Below are 9,214 nucleotides of genomic sequence, written 5' to 3'. Positions count from 1 at the left end.
TCTCTCTCTCTCTCTCTCTCTCTCTCTCTCTCTCTCTCTCTCTCTCTCTCTCTCACTATTTATCCTGTAGTTATCTTTGTTTGCTTGTTGCTTCCTCCATTAAATCATACTTTTCTTGAGAATAGGGACTATATTTTGACTATTTTTGTTCCCCAGCACTTATCACAATGCCTGGCACATACTAGGTATTAAATTTAAATTAATTTTTCTCTGTTTGCATTGAATCTTCTTTAAAAATCCTTATTTTCTCTCTTAGAATCTATACTTAGATTCACTTCTAAGGCAGAAGTTTGGTAAGGGCTAGACAACTGGGGATAAGTGACTTTCCCAAAGACACACAGCTAGGTAGATTCTGAGGTCTGATTTGAACCCAAGACCTCTCATTTATAGGCCTGGCTTTCTAGCAATTGTTCAATTGTTTAAAGGGAAGAGTGAAAAAGAGGAACTGTCTAAGGTCAGCAAATTAAATCCATAATACAGCAATTTCAGTGTTGAACCATTTCACTTCAAGTTGCTAAAATTGCCATAAGCTAGAGTTGGTGCAGAATTAAAGCTTGGTGTGACCCTTGTGAGTTCATCAGGCGGGGTACAGGATGTGGTATGTTGGTAAAGGTAAAAGTGGAGCTGGTCTGTGACATATACTTTCCTGGATGATATGCAGACCCCTCTCCTCATCCTCATTATCATTATCTACCTTTGGCTCTAGAATCTCCTCTGTGAACTACTGAGACTGGCTTGAGTAAATCTTATAGTCTGAAAAAGCCTTTGGAGTTCTGACCTCTCATCTGAGGTCTTCGAGTTGCTGGAGGGGCATGGAGGAACCAAGGCCCTTATAAGAAATGTCACCTATCTTAACTTCAGAATCATTAAAACAAAATATTTCATCCAGGTCAATGTCCAGGGTCTGGAAACCTTTGATGACAATAGTTCACTGGGGGGGGGGTGTCAATATTCCCCCAATGTGAAACTTGGCCAACTTTTGCCAGCAGTGAAATATGGCAGAACCTTCTAAGGGTTTTACAACCCAAAGTTTCTTCAGCAGGTATGTATGAGTGGCTGCTGAATGATATGATAGAAAATCTGGTGAATCCTGAAAAATTTGATTGGGTGTCAAGGGATATGATGCTTTCAGTTGGAGTAAGGGAGCACTATGAAGCTCACCCTTCTTTGCAAATTCTGTCATTTCTTCTCCTCTTCCTCAAAGAACCTTCTTTTTGAAAGGTAATTCTCCCCTGCAAGCAATAGTCACCAAAGAACTATCTCTAGGTCATGAGAGCCAGGGGTCCCTGGAGTCTCTGGCTTCTTATTCTTGTCTTTATTTCCCATGATACATTTCTAGGATTATGGTGCTGGTCTTATTGTCAATCATGACATTGTGATGTCAACCCTCACCTCACCCCCAAGACTGAACCTTGGTGTGCTGACACAGATGGAGATGATGGAGGTCATGGCGGAGGACTGGTTAGAGTCTGGAATGTCCATGGGAAATGGGGTCATGAACTGTTGGTTAACTCCTTGACTGATGTTCCTCTTAGTCTCAAAGACACACTTCTGATGAATTTTCAAGAGATTTAAGTTATTCCATCTGTAGCACTTTTGGCATCAATCTTTATATCTTAGCAGCCAAAGAATCCATGAGAATGCAGCCTAGGGAATGGTTACATTGGAAAATGGTATTTGGCATGGATTTGTTATAGAGATTTTTCAGCTCTTCTTGAACCTCATGATACATTTCAATGCATTCTGCATACTTGTCCTCTAGTTTTCACAATTGCCCTATAAGTTGTCTATGGTTATCAATAGCAGCTCCCAGGCATTAGAAGAATTCCTCATTTCCTATAGCACAAGCCTTGGCTGTCTTCTGAAGATCAACTATTTAAGAGAGAAGATGAGTCTCTTCTTGATAACATCTTCTGTTATCTTGGCCAACTCTTCTGAGATACTGGTGAACCAGACATTAGCATCCCTCAGCTCTTTGACTCAGGCTTTAATAAGTTATTTTCCTTGGGATTATTTCAGACTTCAGTTGACAGGCTTTGATCTAAGTATGACATGTTCTTCTTCAGGGCCTTTTAATTTATTCTGAAGAGAATCCAGCTGAAAATAATTCTGGATAGAAAATAAAGATTCATTCTTTTCCAGTGGGGTTGCACAGATAGACTTGGGCTCACTCTCTTCAAATGTACTGGCATAGAACTGAAGTGGTTCATCCCTTTGGAGACCATTTGTGACACAATCGAGACACCTATTCCTTAATATTATCTATTTGTTCTTCAAGCAGTTCATTCCTCTCCAATAAAATTTTGTTGTTCTTCAACAATTAAACAATGTGAACAGTATAAAAGATAAAATAAATATGGGGAAATTCTGAACCAAACTAATGTTTATTAGTAAATTATAGTATCAGGGTCCAAGATCTGCCCAAAGTGCTATAAAAATAGTCTCCCAGTTTGTGTCATCTAAGTCTTTTCTATAGACATAATACTTGTCATTTCCTTGTATCTGAATGTAATTTCTGGGGGGTTCAGGGTGGCAAGAAGATCAGTTTTTTTTTCTTATCTTAGGAACAATGATGTCATCTCTTTTCTATACATGGTAAAAATCTCAGGTCTTTCTGCAGTTTCAAAGCCAACTGAGATCTCATATTGCCTGAAAATATTCCAAGATGCTGGAGACATTAAATAGTGGATATAAACTGGATTTGATTAATGAGACTATCTTTTGTAGCAGCTAATTCTAAATCTCTTTCTTTCTCCTTAAGAACATATATCACAGTATTGTTTTCATTGTATGTTTTAGTCTAGCCCACTCTCTTATAAGATCCATAATCTTTTGCTTATTTTCAATTTCATCATTCTTTTTCTATTAATCTCTAATAAGTCTTTTCAGTTTCATTTTGTTCAATGAATATTTCTTCTGCCTCTAGATCTTTGAATTCCAATTCTGGCTTAATTTCCCCCATACAATTGATTTTTATTGAAATTCTTTATTTTCTCATTATATTTGCTGATTATTATTAATAATTTTGCCTTTATTTCTTTGATTTTCACTTAAATTTAAAAGTATTTTAAATTACTTTGTGGGCCTTTAGAAATTCTTTGTTACAATTTCAGAAGGATATTGTAAAATTTGTTTTAATAACTTCACCTCACTTAAACTATTTTTACCAAATATTCATTGATGAAATGTTTACTTATTTAGAAGCTATTTTTCTTTATTTTATTGTTATTGGTATAGTTCTTCCTCATCATTCTGACACAGGCCTTCCTGCAAACATGATTCTTATTAATACTCTTTTCATTTCTGGAGATTTTACTCTCCCTGTTGCCTTTCTTTTGTCTAGAAGTAAGTCTGATTCAAGCCAGTCCTATGGCAGCTTGTTTGGTATTATAAAATGAAACACTGAGTGCCTGTTCAATAGTAAACGATATGAGATTTACTTAGCCATATCTGTAGAAGAACATTCCAAAAGCAAAGACAGTAAATATATTTTAAGTTGATTCAGTTGAGCATAGCTCCATTGCCTTCATTGGCCATCATGTTCTGCCAGACAGAGATCAGAGCATGCCTGGAGCACTCTCTGTCTTTTTCTATACAAGCAGCCAAAAAAGGATGTCTATAGCCTGAGTTTTTAATCCCCTGAGCTTATCAACTCTTGATGATGGTTTCAATATCTTGTAAGGCAAAACTAAGATAATGTTCAAGGGACTGTTGGTTAGGATACTGTTTTCAACATATTTCAACTCTTGGTGATAAAGTCTTGATGATAACAATCTTTTGTACATTTTGCCACTTAAATGATTTTAGGGACATTACTATTTGGCCATGACCTCAAGGATACAAGAGGCCTGACATAAGCAGTGTTGAAATAGGAAAATAAAAACAAAAAGGTAAAACAAACATAGCAAAAATAAAAGGAATTTTAATTAACAATGTTATAGTCACTTAAAGAATCTCCTCAGCCCTCCTCTACTTCTACAAACATGCTTTTGAAACTAAAAAATTCAGTTCAAAATGACAGGTAATGGAAAATCTTAGGAATGTATAATGAATCTCTCAGTGTAAAGAGAGATGGCAATAATCAACTATAGCACCAGAAAAATTAGAGTTGCCATGAAGATAACACTTTCTTCAGTTACCAATCCAGATTAAAGGTCAAGGGAAATAGCCCTCCACTATGCCCTGACCCACAAGGACAACAAGGATTTCCTTCATCCATGGAAGCTCTATGGAAATAAGGAAATAACTAATGTTACTCCCATTAGAAGATACTCACATTATCTTTAGTTATATTAAAAAATACTGGGTTGCTATTGATTTGAGCAATGCAATTTAAAACAGTTCTGAGTCTGAGATACCACATTGCATCTAACAGATTGACTTATATGACCATAATGAAAAACAATCAATGTTGGAGGGCATGTGAGAAAATTGGGGCACTAATACACTGCCAGTGGAGTTCTGAATTGATATAACCATTCCAGAGAGCAATCTGGAACCATAACCAAGTGTCATCACACTATGTATCCTCTTTGATCCAAAAAGACTACTCATTAGAAGATCTTTATTCCAAAGGAATCAAAGATAGGGGGAAAGGACTTATTTACACACACACACACACACACACACACACACACACACACACACACACTAGCACTTTTTGTGGGCAAATAATTGGAAACTGAAGGGATATCCATTTGGGGAATATCTGAATAATTTGTGGTAGATGATTATAATGAATATTATTGTGCTATAAGAAATAACAAACAAGGTGCTTACAAAAAAACCTGGAAATGCTTACAAGAATTGGTTTAACGTGAAGAGAGCAGAACCAGCAGAATGTTGTACACAATACCAGCAACAAAGTATGATATCGATCAATGAATGGCCTAATCTTAATCAATGCAAGAATCTAGGACAATTCCAAGGGATTCATGACATAAACGACTATCTACCACTAAAGAAGGAACTGATAGACCCTGAATTCAGATCAAAACATACTATTCTTCATTTCCTCCATTAATTTTTTTCTTTTATAAGCAATATGTCTTTCCCAAAATGATGAATGTAGTCTTATCTACTGCATGAAACCTCATGTACAACATACACCATATTACCTGCTCTCTTGAGGAAGAGGAAGAGCTGGAAGGGAGGACAAAAGGTGGGTTAAAATGTCAGAAAAAAAACTATTATTAAAATTGTATCTATATTTAATCTGGAAAAATTATAAAAAAAACAAAACATACATTATGCAAAAAAAACCCTCTGAGGGTTTGCTTCTCCTTTGTTTGGGTGGGTGAACACTTTCATTTTCTTCTTGTTGCTAGGGAACTTGCAACACTGATTTCATTTTGCATCTGTTACCCTGCCTGGCTTCAGCTCCATGGAACAAGAGGTTCCTTCCAGATTAAGATCATCTCCATTCTCATCACAATGACTTACATCATGTCCCTCAGCCTCCTCTCCCTCTTATTGAAAGGCTGAAAAGTAGAATATCAAACTATTCCCAATGACATCATTTTTACAGGGCAAAAAAGAACTAGACCCAACAATTTTTTATTTGTTTGGATTAGATTGGTTATCAGGCTACTTTAAGAAGGCATAATATATAGGACATCGCAGGTGATACTTCATTTATACTCTTCCCTGGTCGTTGTACTCAACCCAAATCTGGAATAAAGCATTTATTTCTAGGCACCACATTTTATTAAGATATTGTCAGATATGAGAGTGTTCAGATTAGGACAATCAGAATGGTTAAGTCCCTCATGCCATATAAGGATCTTGTGAAGGAAAGAAAGCTTGAAGAATAAAAGTCTTAAGAGGAACATCAAAAGAGGCTTCAAGTATCTGATTTTGTGTCATGGAATAGAAATTAGTCTTTGTATTCTTCCCTCCAGAAGAAGAACTAGGAACAAAGATTTGAAGTTACAAATTTAAACTCAGTGTTTAAATTTAAACTCCTTAACAATTTGAGCTACAAAAAAGTAGAATGAATTTCCTAACTGTCTAGTTGGATCTTTGCCTGATGGTCACTTTTCAAATACTGTATATTAAAGACAGAATTCTCATTGTGATAATAGCTTAAGTTTCACACTTTCAAAAAAAATTGAAACACCAAATCCTGGATTTGAACCCATATCACTAAATTCTAAATATAGTGTTGTTTTTAAAATTAGCATCTCTGTGTCTGATTTGTCATCTTTGTTTGACCAGCTGAATATAGTAACTATCAAGTCAATTATTTTTTTACTCAGTTTTGTCCTATGTCACATTTTCTCCATAAAACCTTTTGTGTTCCTACCAATCAGCAGTATTTTCCCTTCTCTGAACTCATTCCACTTTTCCTGTGTATTTCTTTGTATTACTTATATTCTGTGCAGTGAAGTCGATAGTAAATCAGTCAATAATATTTTGTTAAAAACCTATTGTGTTCTAGATACTATGCTGAACACTGAGGACTAAAAATCAAAAGACAGTCCCTGATCTCCAGAAGTTTACAGTAGGCAAACAGTAATGTACCAAGAGCTTTCTACAAAATAAATTGGAGATAATAACAGAGGGGAGGCACAAGAATTACAAAAGGCTGTTTGTAGAAGGTTAGATTTTACCAAGGACTTGAAGGAAGCCAGGAGGTTGACATAAGGAGGGAAAGTATTCCAGGACTGGGGACAGCCAGTAAAATATCCAATTAGAAGCAGGAATGTTTTGTTTGAGGAATAACAAGGAGGGCAGTAAAAGTGAATTATAGAGTAGTGTTGGGGGTGGTGATGGTAAGTTGGATAAATGATTTGAGAAGATCAGCAAGGGGTTTAGGAGGCAAGATATGAAGGACTTTGTCAGAGGATTTTATATCAGATCTTAGGAGTGATAAGGAGCCATTTTTGTCAGGTCAACATGTGTTTAAGTCCCTTTCTTTGATAAATGCTAGACAAGACACTTAACATCTTCATTTCCCTAAGCAATTCCATGAAAATAAAAATTTCAAAGACTTAGTTTCCTTTGTCAGAAGGAGTTCCTCTTCAAGAAACTCCTACTGCTAATGAATCACAAGTCTGGTGGAAAAAGAAACCTTATTCTAACTCATACTTATTTGTCTATGTCTTCTCTCTGAGTAACTTCTAAGACCTTAACAGCTTCAGTCATTATTTTTATTATATTTTCTTTAGCCTGAAGATAGTAATACTCGTTCAATAAATAATTATTGACATAGACGAGTCAATTAAAGTCAACAATATTTTTAAGCACCTACTATGTGGAAAGCATGGTGTTAGGTCTTAGAAATGCAAAGAAAAAAGATTACAGTCTCCTATGTTGAGCCTGATAGGATATAAGAAGTAAAGATGAGGAAAAACTAGATGGACTTCCCACCTCCATGACCCTGGGCAAGTCCCTTAATCCCAATCACCTTGCCCTTATCACTACCTGCCTTGGAACCAATACTGCAATTCTGAGAGAGAATTTTAAAAAGAATAAAAAGTAAATTTAATAAAGACATAGAGATATGAGGGGAAAGGTGCAGAGAAGGAGAAAAGGGGCAAGATGAGATTGGGAAACATGACAAAACTGGCTTTTCAGGAGTACAGCGGCTATATAAAAAGGAATATTATGAGATTAGGCTGGAAGGGTATAAACCTGGGAGGTCTTGAAGGCCAGGTGAAGATTTTTTTTTTCCCTGCAAGCATTAGGGCCCCTCTGAAAAGGGTACTAAGTGGGAGATATATGGGGATGCTGTAAAGACTGACAACTTCAATCAGAAATAATAGGAATTTAATTTGTGTATGAAATGTGAGGTTTTAACCTTTCATGTATTATATGAATTTCAGAATGTGCTGTTAAATCTTTTGACAATTCAGTTGGGAACCTTTGAGCAGCATTATCCATACCACTTCATGTAGTAGTGAAGGAAGGAGGCTTTAAGGTCACAGAGAGTATCATATCATTCACTAGAGAAAAGTCATTGACTATGTGCTCTAAATATTTAGAGGAAAAGATAATCCAACTGCTGTATAAAAATGAATATGTGTGGGTCAGGATGTTACAAAAAAAGTTGGTTTACCTGAATGCAAAGGTTCAACCACTTTACTAATGGTACATAAATAGTTCTAACATCAAGGATTTCTGACCCATTCACACCATTCCCATCTCATCTGGATAGAGCCTCAGCTAGGTTCTTTTCAACTATTTCCTTATCTCTGGCAGATGCTTGAAGAGTAAGGGAACCATACCATCTGGGCCACATAAAAGGGGACCTAAAGCTGAGAGCCAGTAGCATACTGATGACATTATAGTATGAAACATCTCACTTTCTCCCCAAGAGGCCTAACTGAAAAGGCTTCACAGACAGAACCATATGTCACTGAGAACTACATTATCTAGTCAAGAACTGGGGAGAGGAGGCAGCAGGAACTGTAGAGTAAAAAGCCTGTATATTTTTAGTCCAAAATCTGCACTCTACTAGTCACAGATATGCCTCAAATAAAATGTTTTTATCTGTCACTTTTCTTCTGATTCCACATCATGACTGCCAGTCAATAGTAATACAATCCAGATACTCAAAGCAATTTTATGCTTCTTCCTGTCATAAATTAAAATGTTCCATTAACTAAACAAATTCTTGCTGGCATAAATCAACCTACTCTAAGTAAATCATGGTTAGTGAAAACCAAATTGTAATTCCATCATAGTGATTAAGTTCTGGCAAGCGAGATAAATGTTGTGCAATGGGAGAAGCATTGCTATAAGACATCTAAAACTAGCATTTCAGAGTGGCTAATAGCTTGCAGGTTTCTTACTTACAAAGAAAAGATTGAAGGACCATTTTAATTTAAAAAAATATATATATATATTCCAGTATAATATTCTTATTTAGGGTTACATTAAAATATAACTAATATAAGTATATATATATATAAATTATATGTGTACACATATAACGTATATATTATATAGATATAGATATAGATATAGATATAATATAAAAATATATTATAGAACTGAGTGGGAGCTTGTTGATCCAGAAAAGTAAAACCAGTTACCTTAAGTTCTACAGGGATGTCCTCTCACTCCATATGTCCTAAACAGTTTTGTATTACTCAGAATTTCTAAAATTTGTGGAACCTTTACTTAATTAATTTATTTAAATATATGCAATTATCTGCTATTTGGTGAAAATAAGGCCACAGAGACAATCAATGGGAGGGGAAAAAAAAAA

At 35.6% G+C, this 9,214-nt stretch overlaps 1 pseudogene; it reads right to left on the bottom strand.

Annotated features, from left to right (window-relative positions):
• Window positions 1-501: 501 nt before the first annotated feature.
• Window positions 502-9,214, bottom strand: part of LOC123248311 — a 55,200-nt pseudogene continuing 46,487 nt past the window's right edge.

Source organism: Gracilinanus agilis, chromosome 1 (genome assembly GCF_016433145.1).
Source record: "Gracilinanus agilis isolate LMUSP501 chromosome 1, AgileGrace, whole genome shotgun sequence".
Lineage (NCBI taxonomy): Eukaryota > Metazoa > Chordata > Mammalia > Didelphimorphia > Didelphidae > Gracilinanus > Gracilinanus agilis.
Note: the sequence above shows the minus strand (reverse complement) of the source record. Positions and strands in the feature narration are given on the sequence as shown.